Source organism: Macrobrachium nipponense, chromosome 42, assembly GCF_015104395.2.
Source record: "Macrobrachium nipponense isolate FS-2020 chromosome 42, ASM1510439v2, whole genome shotgun sequence".
NCBI lineage: Eukaryota > Metazoa > Arthropoda > Malacostraca > Decapoda > Palaemonidae > Macrobrachium > Macrobrachium nipponense.
Window position 1 is genome coordinate 53,235,046 of NC_061103.1, and position 21,193 is coordinate 53,256,238.

The 21,193-nt window shown below is 45.1% G+C and overlaps 1 protein-coding gene across 1 annotated transcript in view; it reads right to left on the minus strand.

Annotated features, from left to right (window-relative positions):
• The window catches only part of LOC135213215 (gastrula zinc finger protein XlCGF8.2DB-like), a 154,923-nt gene that overhangs the window by 63,847 nt on the left and 69,883 nt on the right, over window positions 1-21,193 (minus strand). The window contains exon 2 of the mRNA XM_064247195.1: window positions 596-732. The gene's annotated coding sequence lies outside the window, so the exon portion shown is untranslated. The remainder of the gene's footprint in view (window positions 1-595; window positions 733-21,193) is intronic.

A 21,193-nucleotide genomic window follows, 5' to 3' on the forward strand; every position in this document is an offset into this window, starting at 1 on the left:
CAGATAAGTCATGGGTTTGCATTATATCAGTATATGCAAAACAACAACTATGCTCATATATCACAAATATTCACAAACAAAAATAAAAAATATGGTAAGTCAAATGCCCATTCAGGCAGAGGAGGCGTTTACATTCGACGACAGCTGAAAGTAAAGTGAGTCTGTACTGACTGGTGGGCAGGGCTCCCATCCCTACCTCTGGTAGCTAACAACAGTGTCTTGTTTATAAGCTAGAAAGCCATTACCAGCTCACACTTTAAGTAATATCCTAACGTAAAGACCAATGGTTTTTTTGTATTTGTGTAGGAACAACACGGCACTACGCCACTTATTAGCTATTATTCCGACTTACATCAGATTCCCACATACAACAAACATTAGGAACGGATCTCTGTTGTAAGTTGGGGATTGCCTGTCCTCTCATATAACAGACGAAGGTTCATACCTCATAGGAACAAATGATTTTTTTCAATTCTGATGCCAAGAGAGCTAAGCCTAAACAGCTGGAAAACGTTCCTAACCTCACGAGTTAAACTTGAAACCATAATAGAATAATATTACTCATAAAGGTACAAATAATCTTCTAAATACTTACAGAAAAATAAAATGTACAACAGTCTTAACAAAATTCCAACAAGACCAAAAAAATAGTTCCTTTTCGACACTTATGGACTGTAACTTTAATTTCCAAGGACCTCTAACCAAGTCTGCATTTGGTGCTTCACGAATTATCTGCAAGATAAATAAACTGATCATTATAAATACATAGGAAGTGCACTGGGGTTACATTGGTACACAGGTATATTAATGTTTTCCTCAGTAACAAACACTATACAATGTCCTGGAGGCTAAAGCAAGCAGCATATAGCTTTTTTTCCATCAGAAATCATAATTTCAGCCCATACCCCTTGTCATGTTCAAGCCTTAATTCTGGCAAATATTGTCTAATGTCTAAGATAGGCCAAGTTCATGTCTGCCTAGGCTAATTTTGGAATCAAAACACTACTATTGGTTAAGTTAGCCTATGATTCTCTAATTTTAAGGTCAATTTGGCATATAATGATATTTTTGTAAGTCTGTTAAATGCATAAAATATTGGCACAGTATATACTAACCTGCAAATCATCAATATCACCAATAAATCAAGTAAAGAAAAGAGACTACAGGCGGCCCGCGGTTAACGGCGCAATCACTCAACGGCGAATCGGTTTTACGGCGGTCGTCAAAAATATTCATTAAAAAAATAAGGCATTTTAAAGGTATCTTTAGGCACAAATTTCAGTTAACAGCGCCGCTAGCGCCGTTGTCTAACGAGTTCTTACATATGTAGAAATGCCGTTCAGACCATAAAGGTTATGCAAATTATATTAACAAATTTTATGGAGAGTTATTACGTAGGTATTAGGGTAAAATATATGCCTCTGATGCTGTTCTATGCCGAAAATATCGAGTTACATAAGTGCAAATTTAGGTATGGATGTGTCGATTCATAAATGTTCATGCTTTTGTTTAAAATGTGTATGAAAATGTATTACGTGAAAGGCATTTTTATTTCTGTACAGAAATATGATACAAAGGCAGCTTTTGAAACTGCCCTTCACGTTATCAAATACGATGTTTTTTCATGTTCTTTCTTGTAAGCCGCCGCCTGCCGCTCTTCCGAAAATATCGATTTACAAAAAGTGCAAATTAGCAATCGATGTGTTGATTTTATAAATGTTTATGCTTTTATGTTTAAAATGTGTAGGAAAATGTATTTCAAATAGGGTATTTTTCTTTCTGTGCAGAAATATGATAAAAAGGCAGCTTTTGAAACTCCCCTTCAAGTTATCGACTACGATGTTTTTTTCAAGTTCGTTCTTGTATGCCGCCATCTGCCGCTCTTCCGAAAATATCGAGTTAAAACAGAGTGCAAATTTAGCGATCGATGTGTCGATTTTTCAAATGTTTATGCTTTTATGTTTAAAATGTGTATGAAAATATATTGCGTAAAGGTATTTTCATTTTTGTACAGAAATAAGATACAAATTTAAGGCAGCCTTTGTAACTACGCTTCACGTTGTCAGGGGATGGTTTTTCATGTTCGTTCTTGTCCGCCAGTTCCGAAAAATGCATTGTGTTATTTTATTAATTATGCATCTTTTCCATAAATCCTTTAAAATTTATACATTATTTCACTGTATCCAAGAATATTGTATGTATTCTCATATTATTGTATTTTAAAATACTACGGCGAACTTAAGCCCGTATTCCGCGGAGCGGCCAATGTTGTGGTTTGAAATCAGCTGATGAATACGAGTCTGTTCGTGGCCACCATAACGCAATTATGAGCGAATGCTCTTGCTTCTAGTTAGCATAAACGAATATCTATATACTTGACTTATATGAGACAAAGTTATTTTTCCTTATACAGCGTGTTTTTAGGTGTAAATATTTATTGAATATGTCTCGTTGTGAATGTGAACTACTATTTTTTTCGTTAACAGATTACGTTGGTGGCATGTTTATTGCGTAAAAAATTACGTGATACAGTTCGCAATACGTAATCCTTTATATCATCGTAATACGAACTTTACGTTATTTATCTTATATCGGCGTGAAACCAACAGTAAAATGTGTTCTTTCAAGCACAGTAGTTTTGATTAAAATGATTTTATCCCAATTTTATCTACAGTTGTGTGTGATGGCAGACGTTTACTGCAGTCTTATCCTTGTTGCCGATGTACGATAATAGTCATTAGCAGCTTGAACAGTTTTCTCAGCTTCAGTTATAACTAGGTTTAAATTTAACGGTATATTTCCCGATTGATCTTTAATCTATATTTATCTCTGATCTATAGCGAATAAAGTTATTACATTAAGATATCTCAGTTCTATTCTATACATAACGCCATTTATAACAAATACGGTAATGTTGCACTGTAGTACGATGATCGAAATACAAGCCAAACAGATGTTATCCAGTTCGGTTGTACTTAGAAAAAAAAAAAAAAGTCGTTTCTCGTTCGGTTGTTCATGGCTGTACACGTTCACGCAACGAGTATAACGTTAAAACCATACTTTCATCATTCTCTTTTGCTGTTATTGAACTTATGTAACTAGAAGATGGATAAAGTTAGGCCATTGTAATTTGATCTCTCATAAAATCGAACTATCGTAAGACTAATGATCGTAACCTGAACACTACAGCTACCTGTACACTGTATAAACTTTATTATATCTTTACATACTCTAGACACCCACATTTACTGTACAGTAAATTCTATAGTACTATACTGCATAAATATAATTTTACTTCTTGCACCGTTGTGGGATTACGGCGCCTTTGACTGGTCTAGAGTTTCGAAAGAAGGTGTGCGGTGGCCGTAGGCTTTAAAATCGCTCAGCGTCGAAAATTGCTTGGCGTCGGTGGCCAGGAACGGAACCCCTGCCGCTAACCGAGGGCCGCCTGTATTTAGTATGATTTATGTAAATTTCTTTACTAGGTTCCTTATGTTACTCTGATGTTCTAATTATTGTACATTCTTCATGTTATAATGAAGGTTTGTATAATAATATAATAGGGTTTCATAAATCCTTTTTCACAAACCTCACAATCCTTGCTATGTATAATAATGGGTGCTGATGAAAATGAAGATAGGTAATGTGTTACATTAGGCAAATTCTATGACTGAAAGTCAGAGTTACAGAATTACCAAAACAAAATATGGTAATAATAATAATAATAATAATAATATGTTTTGTTAAAGATGATGGCAGCATCAGTGGAATTGATTTTATATATGGTCTTTTCAATTCTTCTTATTATTCTCTTCTCATCAGGGCTGATATTTGCTAATAGCTGGCCGATGTTCATATCTTGGTTAAAGAAATGTTTTCTAAAAATACTAATTTATTGTTATGATAACAAAAGTGGTTAACAAATCTTAGTAATGGAATTCCAACGTTTCCAACCGTATCATCGGTTCATCTTCAAGGAAAGGTGAGCGTGAACTGATTGGAATGGGGTCGTTCGGCGGTATTTATTGTGTCCCAGGTGCTCTGTCTGATGGGCGCTGTGTTTTCATTGGCTGAACAGAGGATTAAGTCCCTGAGTCAAGCCGTCTTGCAGAGGTGGAAGCTCGCGCTGCTCTTCGCGTGCGGACGCTGGAGACTGGGAGCGTTAGTATTGGGCAGGGGCACCTGATTGGTCCGTTCAATCGGCTCTATGGTGCCGGCGGGCGGCGCCCTACGTGCCACTGTCGGAAGGAGTGCCGTCTCTTGAGTGGTGTTGAGGCTGGGTCTCTCCTTCCCGATGTGTAGGGCCTCTAAGAGGCGGAGGCGACGGTGGTCTGCCGCCTTATCGATAATACCAATATTAGGAATAATGTCCTTCCGAGTTATCCTTGTATTGTGGATGTTTTTTGCATGATTATGGATGGCGCCTTCCTGAGCGTGGCAGGATATCCTCTGGAAAATCGCATCGTTGTCATACCGATGTAGGCGCCGGGGCATTCCCGGACAGGGCATTTGTATTGGTAGACAACGTTAGTTTTCTTGAGAGGGTCTTGCATCATGGGGGCTGGGTTGTTTTTCATAATCAAGCCACTAGTCTTCTTGCTTTTATAGTAAATGATCAATTTCACTTTTTTTGCAGGGTCAGTGGGGGAGACGTTCCTTTCGATGATGTTACGAAGGGCTCGCTCGTCCTCTTTGTATTTCTTGTGAAATACGCCCTTGTAAAAGAGAGTGACGTCTTCAAGGGCGGCGGGGCGAGGCTCCTGCTGGTACCACTTATCGATGTTTCTGAGAATGGCTTTTTCGATGTCCCGGTTGGAATACCCGTTGTTAATTAGAAACTTGGGCAACACGTTCTAATTCAGTGTGCGTGTCCTTCCACGAAGAGCAGTGTGAGAGAGCTCTCTTGATGAAGGCGCTGATGCAGTGCGTTTGTATCTCTCTGGACACTCGCTCTCGCCATAGGCACATGCCCAGGTTCGTGGGTTTCGTATACACTTGTGTTACGAAGCGTTCTTCTTGTTGCCCGACGAGGACGTCAAGGAAGGGGAGGCGACGGTGTCCACGGCAATGCTCGATGGTGAAGTTGAGTCTGCTGTGGTCGTGGAAGGCTTGTCGCAGGCGCTCTATTTCTTCCACCGTGTTGGCACTGATGAAAGTGTCGTCAATATATCGGACGTACATAGACGGTTTCTCGATGGTGGCGAATACCCGACGCTCCACAGCACCCATGTAGAAGTACGCGAAAAGTACTCCGAGGGGAGAACCCATCGCTACACCGTCATTTTGTGTGTACATATGGCCTCTGTGGGTGGAAAAAGGGGCCTTTTTTGTACATATTTCAAGGAGTTTTTGGAGGAGGGCATGCTCAGGGATGTTTAATGGGGGCGTGGAGTCGTCTCTGTATACACGATCCAGAATTATCTGGATTGTTTCATCCACAGGGAGGCGTTTCGTGAAGAGGGACTCCACGTCCATCGATGCAATAACTCCTCCGGGGGGTGTCGTTTTCAGGGCTTCTATAAACTCGGCAGAGGACTTCAAACTGTGGTCATCTGGAACGTAAGGGGTCAAAATAGCATTCAATTTCTTCGCAAGCTGGTATGTAGGAGCGGGAATTTGGCTAATAATGGGGCGTAACGGGTTCCCTGGTTTATGGGTTTTAACATTCCCGTATATATAACCAAGGTCGTAGTCTCCAATGATCGGCAGCAAGTGAAGGGCATTGGAAGCTGCATTGACAGTCTCAATAATCCTATTGGCCTCACGTTTAATGTCATCTACCGGGTTCTTAGTAATTCTCTGGAATTTGCTGCTGTGCCAGTATCCATGTCTGCCAGTATCTCATCCAACTTGTGGTGGTATTCTTCAGTGTGGATGAGTACAAATGCAGCGGTTTTATCGGCCGACGGACGGTGACATCCTCTTTCGCTCGGAGTTCTTTGGCTGCTTCCCTCAGGCGCCTGTCGATACACACACTCTTGTAATCACTGCGTTCCGTGAGGGGCCTCGGCCAAGAGGAGGGGCTGCAGGGCGTCCGTGGTACGTATGGTGCCTTGATCTTTCATGCTTGTGTATGGTGTCCAGCAGGTACTCGATCTCAAGGCGTTTCTCCATGGGCCTCGGTCGGGTAGAGAAATGGCAGTTGAGTCCCATACGTAGAATTCTGTCTTGTTCGGTGGTAGGTACATAGTCGGTCAGATTAATATATTCTTCTCTCTCGCGGGAGCCGTAGTTTCCTCCATTGAGGGCGACCAGCTTCTTCGTTATCGTCCTCATTCTCTTTTCGGGATCCTTCTCATCCAGGTCGGTGCAGGCATTCCATGATGGCGGTGGGGGTGAGCCCGTTCCTGGGTGGAATTGTCGTCTCTGTTGGCCGTTCCATAATTAGCATCGTCCTTATTCCGGGGACACTCGGATGGGCTGCTACAGGGTTCCTGCTTCTACTGCGACGGAGGTTGTCCCCACTCAGTGTGCAAGTTCTTCATCTCATCATGGAGTGCGACTCTGTCTCGTTCCTTCGATAAGGCGGCAGACCACCGTCGCCTCCGCCTCTTAGAGGCCCTACACATCGGGAAGGAGAGACCCAGCCTCAACACCACTCAAGAGACGGCACTCCTTCCGACAGTGGCCACGTAGGGCGCCGCCCGCCGGTACCATAGAGCCGATCGAACGGACCAATCAGGTGCCCCTGCCCAATACTACGCTCCCAGTCTGCAGAGTCCGCACGCAAAGAGCAGCGCGAGCTTCCACCTCTGCAAGACGGCTTGACTCAGGGACTTAATCCTCTGTTCAGCCAATGAAAACACAGCGCCCATCAGACAGAGCACCTGGGACACAATAAATACCGCCGAACGACCCCATTCCAATCAGTTCACGCTCACCTTTCCTTGAAGATGAACCGATGATACGGTTGGAAACGTTGGAATTCCATTACTAAGATTTGTTAACCACTTTTGTTATCATAACAATAAATTAGTATTTTAGAAAACATTTCTTTAACCAAGATATGAACATCGGCCAGCTATTAGCAAATATCAGCCCTGATGAGAAGAGAATAATAAGAAGAATTGAAAAGACCATATATAAAATCAATTCCACTGATGCTGCCATCATCTTTAACAAAACATGTTTGAGAGAGGGTCTCCTACCTTCATATACTACTCTACGGCTACATGACCCATCTGCACAGGAAGACCCGGGCACTAGGAGCTTCAGGAGGACCCTGCTTCAACGTCAACTTTCAGCGAAGGAACGAGACAGAGTCGCACTCCATGATGAGATGAAGAACTTGCACACTGAGTGGGACAACCTCCATCGCAGTAGAAGCAGGAACCCTGTAGCAGCCCATCCGAGTGTCCGGGAAGGCGATGCTAATTATGGAACGGCCAACAGAGACGACGATTCCACCCAGGAACGGGCTCACCCCACCGCCATCATGGAATGCCTGCACCGCCTGGATGAGAAGGATCCCAAAAAGAGAATGAGGACGATAACGAAGAAGCTGGTCGCCCTCAACGGAGGAAAACTACGGCTCCCGCAGAAGAGAGAAGAATATATTAATCTGACCGACTATGTACCTACCACCGAACAAGACAGAATTCTACGTATGGGACTCAACTGCCATTTCTCTACCCGACCAAGGCCCATGGAGAAACGCCTTGAGATCGAGTACCTGCTGGACACCATACACAAGCATGAAGATCAAGGCACCATACGTACCACGGACGCCCTGCAGCCCCTCCTCTTGGCCGAGGCCCTCACGGAACGCGGTGATTACAAGAGTGATGTGATCGACAGGCGCCTGAGGGAAGCAGCAAAGAACTCCGAGCGAAAGAGAGGGATGTCACCGTCCGTCAGGCCGATAAAACCGCTGCATTTGTACTCATCCACACTGAAGAATACCACCACAAGTTGGATGAGATACTGGCAGACAGCAGCAAATTCCAGAGAATTACTAAGAACCCGGTAGATGACATTAAACGTGAGGCCAATAGGATTATTGAGACTGTCAATGCAGCTTCCAATGCCCTTCACTTGCTGCCGATCATTGGAGACTACGACCTTGGTTATATATACGGGAATGTTAAAACCCATAAACCAGGGAACCCGTTACGCCCCATTATTAGCCAAATTCCCGCTCCTACATACCAGCTTGCGAAGAAATTGAATGCTATTTTGACCCCTTACGTTCCAGATGACCACAGTTTGAAGTCCTCTGCCGAGTTTATAGAAGCCCTGAAAACGACACCCCCCGGAGGAGTTATTGCATCGATGGACGTGGAGTCCCTCTTCACGAACGTCCCTGTGGATGAAACAATCCAGATAATTCTGGATCGTGTATACAGAGACGACTCCACGCCCCCATTAAACATCCCTGAGCATGCCCTCCAAAAACTCCTTGAAATATGTACAAAAAAGGCCCCTTTTTCCACCCACAGAGGCCATATGTACACACAAAAAGACGGTTGTAGTTTTTCAGCGATGGGTTCTCCCCTCGGAGTACTTTTCGCGAACTTCTACATGGGTGCTGTGGAGCGTCGGGTATTCGCCACCATCGAGAAACCGTCTATGTACGTCCGATATATTGACGACACTTTCATCAGTGCCAACACGGTGGAAGAAATAGAGCGCCTGTGACAAGCCTTCCCACGACACAGCAGACTCAACTTCACCATCGAGCATTGCCGTGGACCGTCGCCTCCCCTTCCTTTGACGTCCTCGTCGGGCGCAACAAGAGAAAACGCCTTCGTAACCCAAGTGTATACGAAACCTACGAACCTGGGCATGTGCCTGAATGGCGAGAGCGAGTGTCCAGAGAGATACAAACGCACTGCAATCAGCGCCTTCATCAAGAGAGCTCTCTCACACTGCTCTTCGTGGAAGGACACGCACACTGAATTAGAACGTGTTGCCCAAGTTCTAATTAACAACGGGTATTCCAACCGGGACATCGAAAAAGCCATTCTCAGAAACATCGATAAGTGGTACCAGCAGGAGCCTCGCCCCGCCGCCCTTGAAGAACGTCACTCTCTTACAAGGGCGTATTTCACAAGAAATACAAAGAGGACGAGCGAGCCCTTCGTAACATCATCGAAAGGAACGTCTCCTCCCCACTGACCCTGCAAAAAAAGTGAAATTGATCATTTACTATAAAAGCAAGAAGATAGTGGCTTGATTATGAAAAAACAACCCAGCCCCCGTGATGCAAGACCCTCTCAAGAAAACTAACGTTGTCTACCAATACAAATGCCCTGTCCGGGAATGCCCCGGCGCCTACATCGGTATGACAACGATGCGATTTTCCAAGAGGATATCCTGCCACGCTCAGGAAGGCGCCATCCATAATCATGCAAAAACATCCACAATACAAGGATAACTCGGAAGGACATTATTCCTAATATTGGTATTATCGATAAGGCGGCAGACCACCGTCGCCTCCGCCTCTTAGAGGCCCTACACATCGGGAAGGAGAGACCAGCCTCAACACCACTCAAGAGACGGCACTCCTTCCGACAGTGGCACGTAGGGCGCCGCCCGCCGGCACCATAGAGCCGATTGAACGGACCAATCAGGTGCCCCTGCCCAATACTACGCTCCCAGTCTCCAGCGTCCGCACGCGAAGAGCAGCGCGAGCTTCCACCTCTGCAAGACGGCTTGACTCAGGGACTTAATCCTCTGTTCAGCCAATGAAAACACAGCGCCCATCAGACAGAGCACCTGGGAACAATAAATACCGCCGAACGGACCCCATTCCAATCAGTTCACGCTCACCTTTCCTTGAAGATGAACTGATGATACGGTTGGAAAACGTTGGAATTCCATTACTAAGATTTGTTAACCACTTTTGTTATCATAACAATAAATTAGTATTTTTAGAAAACATTTCTTTAACCAAGATATGAACATCGGCCAGCTATTAGCAAATATCAGCCCTGATGAGAAGAGAATAATAAGAAGAATTGAAAAGACCATATATAAAATCAATTCCACTGATGCTGCCATCATCTTTAACAAAACATGTTTGAGAGAGGGTCTCCTACCTTCAAATAATAATAATAATAATAATAATAATAATAATAATAATAATAATAATAATAATAATAATAATAATAGAAAAATGTGCCTTAGTCAACATACAAAAGGGCAAAGTAACAAGGACTGAAGGGATAAAACTACCAGATGGGAACAATATCAAACACATAGATGAGACGGGATACAAATACCTGGGAATAATTGAAGGAGGGGATAAAAACACCAAGCGAAGAAGGACATGATCAGGAAAGAATATATGCAGAGACTCAAGGCAATACTCAAGTCAAAACTCTACACCAGAAAAATGATAAAAGCCATAAAAGCATGGGCAGTGCCAGTAATCAGATACAGCGCAGGAATAGTGGAATGGATGAAGGCAGAACTTTGCAGCATAGACCAGAAAATGAGGAAAGATATGACAATATGTTATTGTTATAATACAATTAAGTTTGTTCATACTTACCTGGCAGATATATATATAGCTGTATTCTCCGAAGTCCGACAGAATTTCAAAACTCGCGGCACACACAGTGGGCGGCCAGGTGGTAGTACCCATTCCCGCCGCTGGGAGGTGGATATCAGGAACCATTCCCATTTTCTATTCATATTTTCTCAGTGCCACTGTCTCCTGAGGGGAGGTGGGTGGGCACTTAATTATATATATCTGCCAGGTAAGTATGAACAAACTTAATTGTATTATAACAATAACATTTTGTTCATGCAACTTACCTGACAGATATATATATATATATAGCTGAATCCCACCTTCGGATGGTGGGAAGAGACAGAATAGGATTTGTAGGAAACTTAAATTAAGTAGATGATGTACACCTTGGTTCCTCACCTGTTAGCAAAGTAGACTCTGTGATTACTGTCACTTAAGCCTGCTTGTGCTTAATAAGAGTTGCCAGCCAGGTGGAGACCTGTAGTGCTGGTGCGCTCTGGATGCTCTGTCAACAGGGACGTGACCTCAACGTGACAAGACCATCGAGCCATACATATGAGGGCAACGAAGCAACTGACCACCACCTGACCAACTATCCAAGACCCCCTGAACACTAAACTAAGAGATGGGAGGTCTTCACACAAGACTCACCTCAACCAAAAACACACTAAAAACTAACCTAACCTAACCTAACTAAGGGATAGGGAGAGAGCTACCTTCAGCCCCCAAGACTGTGTCTGCAGAACGTATGGTCCAAGAGAACAACAGTCCTCGCATATCGTTCTCACATCTCTTAAGTAGTGTGAGGCGAATACTGAATTGCTCCTCCAAAAGGTGGCGTCAAGGATGTCCTTGATCGACATGTTCCTTTGGAAGGCAAGCGAGGTTGCGACAGCTCTGACCTCGTGAGCTTTCACTCGCAAGAGGCTCAAATCGGTCTTCTGGTAAGACGAATGAGCCTCTTTTATCACGTCTCTCAGAAAGAAAGCCAAAGCATTCTTGGATAATGGTATATCGGGTCTTTTTACCGAACCACAGATTATCTGAGGGACCTCGTACCTCCTTTGTCTTGCGAACATAAAACTTTAGAGCCCTGACAGGGCACAGGGCTCTCTCAGGTTCTTGGCCCACAAGGCTTGTCATACCCTTAATTTCGAAGCTCCTGGGCCAAGGGTTAGACGGGTTTTCATTTTTCGCTAAGAAAGTGGGACTCAAAGAGCAGACAGCATTGTCACCTTTGAAGCCCACCTGTTTACTAATGGCTTGAATTTCGCTAACTCTCTTGCGCCGTCGCCAGAGCAGTTAGGAAAAGAGCCTTCTTCGTCAAGTTCCTAAGAGACGCTGCATGGAGAGGCTCGAAAGGACTCGACATCAACAGTCTTAGAACTAAATCTAAGTTCCAAGAAGGAGGCCTCGCCTGAGGTATCTTGGTTGTCTCAAACGATCTCAAGAGATCGTGAAGATCTCTGTTGTCAGTAAGGTCTAGGCCTCTGTGTCGGAAGACTGCTGACAGCATACAGTGGTCCCCCAATATTCGCGGGGGATGCGTACCAGACCCCCCCGTGAATAGTTAGAATCCGCGAATGTTTGGAACCCCTATGAAAATGCTAAAAACAGCCTATTTTGTTAGTTAAAACTCAAGAAAAACCCATAAAAACAAAAATTTTCATACTTGGTTTTTTAATAGTTTTATCACAAAAAGTGCATTTTATGATGAAATTCATCAAAAAAACCAGGAATTTGTGGATATTTATCATAGAAAAATACCGCGAATGCGTGAATTTTCCGCGAATAATGCAGGGAAACGTTCCCCAGAGAAATCCGCGAATGTGTGAGTCCGCGAATCTGGAGAACGCGAATACGGGGGGTCCACTGTACTTTTATATCCCTTGATGGTCGGGACTGCCAGCTTCTGCACATTCCTTAGGAATAGCAGGAAATCGGCTATCTGGCTCACAGAGGTAGTGAAAGAGGAAATTCCCTCCTTTCTACACCATGCCCTGAAGGAAGCCCACTTCGACTGGTAAACAGCTCTCGATGAAGCCCTCCTTGCGTTGGCGATCGCTTTCGCAGCTGCTTTAGAAAAACCTCTCGCTCTGGCCAACTTTTCGATAGTCTGAACGCAGTCAGACCCAGAGCGGTAGAGGTTTCGGTTTGGTGATATCTTGCGAAGTGGGGCTGTCTGAGTAGATCTTTCTCCAGGCACGCTCCTCGGAAAGTCTATGCAGGAAGGACATTACCTCCGTGAACCATTCTTTCGCGGGCGCCACATTGGGGCGACCAGGGTCAACCTCGTCCCCTGCCGATTGCAGGCGAAACTTCCTTATGACTTCCCCTATGATCTTGAATGGGCGGGAAGGCATACAGGGTCCCAGGTTCGTCCAGTCCCAGAGCAGAGCGTCTATAGCGACTGCTCCCGGATCCAACACAGGGGAGCAATAAAGAGGCAACCTCTTCGTCCTCGACGTCGCAAATAGGTCGACTAAAGGACGTCCCCACAGTTTCCATAGTTCCCGACAGACGTCTTGGTGCAGAGTCCATTCCGTCGGCAGGATCTGATCCTGTCGGCTGAGAAGGTCTGCTCTGACGTTCTGGACTCCTGCGATAAATCTCGTCAGGATCCTGATTCGCCTTGCATCTGCCCACAGCAGAATCTCCCTCACTAAGTAAAATAGAGGACGGGAGTGTGTACCTCCCTGATTCTTTAGGTACGCAAGAGCCGTGGTGTTGTCCGAGTTGACTTGGACAACTTTTTCTGCAACCTTTTGCTGGAAGAACTGTAGCGCCAGAAAAACCGCCGCTAGTTCCTTCACATTGATGTGCCAGGACACCTGTTTTCCCCCCCCCTCCAGGCGCCTGACACTTCTTCCCCTCCCAGTGTTGCTGCTCTCCCTATTCGCCCGACACGGAGGTGTCGGAAAACAACACTAGGTCGGGGCTCAGAAGCTTTAGGGACAAAGCCTCTCGAAACTTCCGAGGATCTAACCACCATCTTAGATGGTTTTTCACCGATTCGGTGATCATAAAGGTCGCATCCAGATCCTCTTTGACTCTCCATTCTTCTGCCAGGAAAAACTGGAGAGGCCTGAGGTGTAGTCTTCCCAGGGAAACAAACTTTTCCAGCGAGGAAATGGTCCCCAGCAGACTCATCCACTCCCTCGCCGAGCAAGTTTCCTTCCCCAGGAAGGCCGAAACTCTCTCTAAGCCTTGCAGCTGTCGTTCCTGGGATGGAAACGCCCGAAAAGCCACTGAATTCCCCATCTGAATCCACCCAGATACACGATGGACTTGTTTGTTGGAGGTCATGAGTGCGACTTTTCCGAGGTTGACCAAGAAAGTCCCCATGGGACCTCGCTCCAACGGTCTAACAACGTTGAAGTGAAGGTCCTTCAGACAGACCTCCGCTATTCTGACGATGCTCTGACAAGCCAATCGTCGAGATACAGGGATACTCTTATCCCTGCAGAATGTAACCATCTCGCTACGTTCTTCATGAGCATGGTAAATACCATCGGAGCCGTGCTTAAGCCGAAACAAAGGGCTCGGAATTGCCAAACTTTGTCTTTTAACACAAACCTCAAAAACTTTCTTGAAAGAGGGTGATTGGAACGTGAAAGTATGCGTCCTGTAGGTCCAAGGACACCATCCAGTCGCCCGGTCTCAAGGCTTCTAGAACCGACTGAGGCGTTTCCATCTTGAATTTTTTCTTTTCTATGAAAAGATTCAGCCTGCTCACGTCCAAGACTGGATGCCACCCCGACGACTGCTTTGGTACCAGGAAAAGCCTGTTGTAATATCCTGGTGACCCCAGGTCTAAGACCTGTTCCACCGCTCTTTTCTCGATCATTTGATCTAAAAGATCGAAAAGAATCTGACGTTTCTCCCCTTGATATGACGGGGAAAGATCTCTGGGAGTTGTGGATAGAGGAGGAGGGTCCAAAACGGGGATCTTGTTACCCCTGTTGACACTATCTTGAGGGACCAAGCATCTGTATCTCTCTCTCTCCACGCCCCCGCAAAGAACTTCAGCCTGGCTCCGACAGGCATCTGAAGGACTTGATTTTCACTTCGAAGATTTTGGCTTGAAAGAAGCTCTTCCTCTTGAAAGCCCTCTCCCTCGAGGATCAGCTCTCGGGGAGGAGCCCCACGAAGGGTTTAACCTTCCTAGGTGGTCTCCAAAAGAGACGTAGTAGTGACTGGCGGGCGTCTTGAAGACTGGGCCAAGAGGTCCTGGGTAGCCTTCTCCTGTAAAGCTCAACTGCCAGGTCCTTTACCATAGTCTGGGGGAAGAGATGGTTCGAAAGAGGCGCAAAGAGAAGCTCCGCTTTCTGTGTTGTAGAAACAGATCTAGCCGTAAAGTTGCAGAACAGCGCTCTCTTCTTAAGAAAAGCAGTGCCGAAGTGAGACACTAACTCTTCCGAACCATCCCTGACGGCCTTGTCCATGCAGGATAACACATTGGACAGCTCCCCCAGACTTAACGAGTCAGGACTCCTAGATTGAAGATCTAGGACTCCCAAGCACCAGTCTAGAAAGTTAAAGACTTCGAGAGTCCTTAACAGTCCTTTCATGTGATGATCAATCTCCGTAGGCGTCCATGAAATCTTAGCAGTCGACAAAAGGGACCTCTTCTGAGCATCGACCAGACTAGCAAAGTCCCCTTGGGATGACGAAGGGATCTTAACTCCTACTTCTCCTTTGGTCTCATACCAGATGCCACCTTTCCCACTGAGTCTTGAAGGAGGAAGGGCGAAAGTCGACTTGCCCTGATCCTTCCGACGTTCCATCCAATCTTGCAACTTCTTAAAAGCCCTCTTAGTGGGACAACGAAGTTTTCATTTCACAAACTCCCGGGACCTTTGCAAGACTTAGATGACGAAAACTGAGAGGGTGGAGACCTGGGAGCTGCAGGCTGGAACTTGTCTCCAAAAGACGAGCGTAGCAGTCGTACCAGCACTTTATAATCCGACACAGACGAAACCGAAGGCTGCTCCTCCTCAACTGAGTCCGCCGGACTACTAAGCTCTCCTTCCTCCCTAAGAGGCAAAGGAGACTGCTCCTCTGGAGAGGGCGTGCGCCCAACGGGTCTAGCCTTCAACAAAGACTTTCGAGGCTTAGGTGTAGCAGCTTCTTCAATGCGACCGACCTTCTGTCGATCCTTAGTGCTTGAAGAATGAAGAGCGTCTTGACAGCGCTGAGCGTCAAGAGAGGCGACTCTGAACTCTCCCTCTAGAGAAGCGTCCTTACGCTTCCTGCTAAAGCGTCTAGCTTTCGCTTTCAAAGCGTCCTTCTGGGCGCTCTCGAAAGCCTTCTCAAAAGGCAAAGCATCTAGAAAAACGTCCCGACGAGCGTCCTCAAAAGCGTCCTGCCGAGCGTCCTCCAAGGTGTCCTGCCGAGCGTCCTCAAAGGCGTCCTGATCAGGACGTCGAGAGGGAAGAAAAGCGTCCTGTCCACGAGACTTCCTACAAGTAGAACGAGATCGAGGAAGCTCCGACGGAGAAGCAAGCGGAGACAGAGACGAACGAGGAGACGGAGAAGGGGACTGCTTCGTCCTCTTGACAGGCAGCCTGACGTCCTTCCTACGCTTAGGCTCGACTGCTGCTGGGTGAGTCGTCTGAGCCATTAAAGCTGACAATTGGTCTTGAAGAGACACAAGAATATTCTTCGTAGGTGAAGAAACTAGAGGAGGTGAAGGGCTGAACCTGCGAGAAGACGAGGGGCGAGGGGACGCCTCCTTCCTCTCACAGGTACAGCTACCCTGCCTCTCCGAAGCGCGAAAAGAAGCGCTTCTCAGCGTCATCCTCAGATGACGTCCTACCTCTCTTCTGCGGAGGAAACGCATCATACGACGCAGGTGAAGACCGCAACGATAACGGTGAGAGAGGACGTGAAGCGTCCTCACTCGGAAAAGTCCTTTTCAAAGGACGCGAGTCTCTCCGAGCGCTCCACCCCTTGCGCGGGGAGGGCGCCTCGGAAGACGAAAAACAGTCCTTAAGGATGCGAGCCTGGGCACGCTCCTTGGCAGCCTGGGAACTAACAACAGGTCCTGCCGAAGGGACGCCAGATCGGTGGGGAGCCCCCGTAACCCTCTTGCGGCTTTCGACATACCCACTCCCTGAGTCCTGGGAGTCCGATAGAGGTCTAGGCCTAGAGGCATTATGGGGCCGATCTGACGCCCCCTCCACAACACTAGGGGCACGATCACACACTTTAATTGAGTCGGTTTCCAAGGCCACTTTAGATTCTAGAGTGCGTAACGACTCTAGAATCAGAGAAAGGGCATTACCTTCTCCAGACACAGAATCAGGGCCCGCAGGCAACAACACAGGATTAGGTGAAGCAAATTCTACTGGTGTTAATACAGGTGAAATGTTACTTCCCTTACCTTTCGAAGAACCGCTCTTGGAGGAAGCCCTCCTGATCCTATCGCGTTCCAATTTACGCCGATAAGAATCATACACTTCCCATCCATCATCGGTCAAACCTTCGCATTCATTGCACCGATCATCCAATAAACATACATGCCCCCTACACCCCATACATACTGTGTGGGGATCTACCGATGATTTAGGTAGCCTCACCTTGCAATCACTCTTCACACACACTCTGAAACTCACTGAACTTGATCCAGACATCACGTTCACAGAAAAGCCAATCCAAAATAAAAAAACAGTCCACTATCGCGTATGCCAATCCAACAATCCAGAATCAATAACCAAAAGTCAATCCAGATACTTAGAACGAGTCAATCCAAAAATCCCTAGGCGGAGGTCTGTAAACAGTTGTTTACCGACCGGCGACAGAAAAAATATGAATAGAAAATGGGAATGGTTCCTGATATCCGCCTCCCAGCAGCGGGAATGGGTACTACCACCTGGCCGCCCACTGCGTGTGCCGCGAGTTTTGAAATTCTGTCGGACTTCGGAGAATACAGCTATATATATATCTGTCAGGTAAGTTGCATGAACAAAACACAAAGCACTACACCCAAGAGCAAATACGGACAGACTATACATAACACGCAAGGAAGGAGGGAGGGGACTACTAGGCATAGAGGACTGTGTCAACATCAAGAACAGAGCACTGGGACAATACATGAAACCCAGTGAAGATGAGTGGCTCAAGAGTGTATGGGAAAAAGGACTGATAAAGATAGACGAAGACCCCAAAATATACAGAGACAGGAGAAAGACAAGCAGAACAGAGGAATGGCACAACAAACCAAGGCAAGGACAATACATGAGACAGACTAAAGAACTAGCCAGCGATGACACGTGGCAATGGCTACTGAGGGGAGAGCTCAAGAAGAAAACTGAAGGAATGATAACAGCGGCACAAGATCAGGTCCTAAGAACAAGATATGTCCTAAGAAAGATAGATGGAAATAACATCTCTCCCATATGTAGGAAGTGCAATACGAAAAATGAAACCATAAATCACATAGCAAGCGAATGTCCAGCACTTGCACAGAACCAGTACAAAAAGAGGCATGATTGGGTAGTAAAAGCCCTCCACTGGAGCCTGTGCAAGAAACACCAGCTACCTTGCAGTAATAAGTGGTACGAGCACCAACCAGAGGGAGTGATAGAAAACAATCAGGCAAAGATCCTCTGGGGCTATGGTATCAGAACAGATAGGGTGATATGTGCAAATAGACCAGACGTGACATTGATTAACAAAATCAAGAAGAAAGTATCACTCATTGATGTCGCAATACCATGGGACACCAGAGTTAACGAGAAAGAATGGGAAAAAATGAATAAGTATCAAGACCTGAAAATAGAAATAAGAAGGATATGGGATATGCCAGTGGAAATTGTACCCATAATCATAAGAACACTAGGCACAATCCCAAGATCCCTGAAAAGGAATCTCAAAAAACTAGAGACTGAAGTAGCTCCAGGACTCATGCAGAAGAGTGTGATCCTAGAAATGGCGAACATAGTAAGAAAAGTGATGGACTCCTAAGATGGTATGATGCAACCCAGAACCCCACACTATAATTACCACCCAGTCAAATTGCAGGACTGTGATAGACAATAATAATAATAATAATAATAATAATAATAATAACAATAATAAAGGGATTTTGACAAAGGAAAAATCTATTTCTGGGCAGTGACCTGTGTCGCCCAGTGAAATGTTCCTATAGCACTCATTTCTAAGGTATAAATATTGCTAAATATACAAGAGAAAAAAGCTATATGGTTATGCCAGAGTTTCCTGGCTCGCTCACCCTTAATTAAGGGTGTCGGTATGGAAACTGGGGTGTGTGAAACCACTATCAGAGGTCCCCTGCCATTTAGTCTCTTCCTTTCTCAATATCCCTCGTTCTACAGAGGAGCCGTTCCAGGCCATCTACCGCCCGTTACTGCTACAACTAGCGTCTTGTCGAACATTCCTGTGAATAGCATCCAAGCTTGGGCCAGTCAGGGTGAGGAAGATAGAGGGTGGGTTTCACTGGACGACACGTCACTGCCAAGAAATAGATTTTTCCTTTGTCAAAATCCCTTTTCTGGGCCTAACCTGTATCGTCCCGTGAAATAGTAACAGAGAATTGGCCCCACCAGCTTGGAAATCTAGTGTTAACAAGTTACTGGAAGGAAAATAAAATTTTTTAAATTAATTCTACTGTACTTTTAATAAAAGTTTCTTAATTCTACAGAGATTTCAATAATATCCTTAAATCTACTGTCCTTACTGTAAATAAACATAAAGTTATACAATCAAAATCTGGTAAGATCAGATCAATCCAACACCCAAATACAGGATATATATATATATATATAGATATATATATATGATATATTATATTATATCTATATATAATAATATATATAATAATATATATATATATATATAATCAAATATCATTATGTACAATTAGGAGTGATCATAAGTGCAGTCCAGGTGAAACCAAGGTCAATTTGTGCAACCAGGTAAACAACCAAAGCAAAGGTTAAGAATGCTAGCGAGGCAGGTAGGAGAGAAAGACCTAAAGAGAGATATACACTATTAAGACTAGTTATTTTACTATTGCTAGGCTGTGTCAGGGAAAACTACGTTCCCTGCTGCCACTGCCGGGTATTTAAGGGCCTCTAAAGATTTTAGGTAGTGGCGTTTAAATACTGTCGGCGACTTCCAGCCCGTATATTTTTTGAGATCATCAAAGTTCATGTGATGAAAGTAATTAACTGAAGTGGCTACCGCTCGGATGTCATGCACATGCGGAATTGATTCCGGATTGGCTTGTTTGATAAAATAGAGAATTTGTTGTCTGATTCCTTTTAGGGAGGTGGTTCCACCATTCTCTCTAATGAATAAAGGACCTGAAGACTTTTTGGAAGTTCTGTTTAGATAGGATCTCAGTGTGTTTACTGGACATAGAGATAGATCCTGTGGAAGTGGAACAATCTTCCATGGGGACCACATATTTTGAGGATCCTTGTTCTTAGCCAAGAATTTACGATCTGGTAAAATCAGAACTTCTCCAGATGGGAGGAAATCAATGTGATTTGGTTCTCTGGAAAGGGCCGACAGTTCAGATTTTCTGGCTCCTGATGCCAGACTTACTAAGAATAATATTTTCCTGAGAAGGGTTATATAAGAACATGATTCATTGACAGTATCTGAAGCTAGCTTAAGTACATCATTTAAAAACCAGGAGACCGTCTGAGGTCTATTTATTGGTCTTAGTCTAGCACAAGCTCTTTTCTTTAAGGCAGATTTGGTTGTAGTAATAGTACTAGCTGCTAGGCCTTTTTCGAACAGGGTTCTGCAAAATGTAATCGCCAGATTCATGGTCATCATTTGTACCTTTGAGTCTTTTAAAAAGGTGGCTAGCTTCTCAACTGCTGAATCGTATTGACGCAGTGTAGATTCTCGTTTGTCTGATTCCAGGAACAGGGTGTTTAGGGGATCAATATTGGCATCCTTCTGGGCCGCAAACTTCATGAAGTCCACAAAGTTAGGGCATTCTGAATCCCTGAGGAAGCGGATACAATCCGTGTTTGTACCAGCTGCGTCAGTCTTGGATTGGGAATCCGCCGGGGCCGGAGTCTCAATTCCACCAGTAGCGGGAACCAATTGCTCTTGGGCCAGTTGGGAGCTACTAGTGCAATCTGCCCTTTGAAAGATCTGAGTTTGTTCATGACTTTCAGTAGTAAATTTATTGGAGGAAAGAGGTAATTTCTCTTCCAAGTGTTCCAGTCTATTGACATAGCGTCCATGGCATAAGCCAGAGTGTCCAGATTGGGAGCCACACAACATCGCAGCTTGTGGTTGGATTCTGTGGCAAAAAGGTCTACTTGAAGCCCTGGCACCTGTTGGCAGATCCAATTGAATGATTTTCTGTCTAAGGACCATTCCGATTCCAGCGGAGTTGTCCTCGACAATGCGTCTGCCACTACGTTCCTGGCTCCTGCTAGGTGAGTGGCTGACAGGTGCCATTGGTTCTTTGCTGCTAAAGAGAAGATTGCTACCATTACGTGATTTATATGGCTCGATTTTGAACCCCCTCTGTTTATGCAGTGGACTATACCACCGCACTGTCTAGTACTAGTTTGATGTGGATTCTCTTCGCTGACAAGAGTTTCTTTAGGGTCAGAAATACTGCCATGGCTTCCAGTACATTGATATGCAGCGGGCGGCGAAATGTTACCGACCATGACCCTTGTACTTTTTCGTGTTGGGAGTATCCTCCCCAGCCGCTCAGGG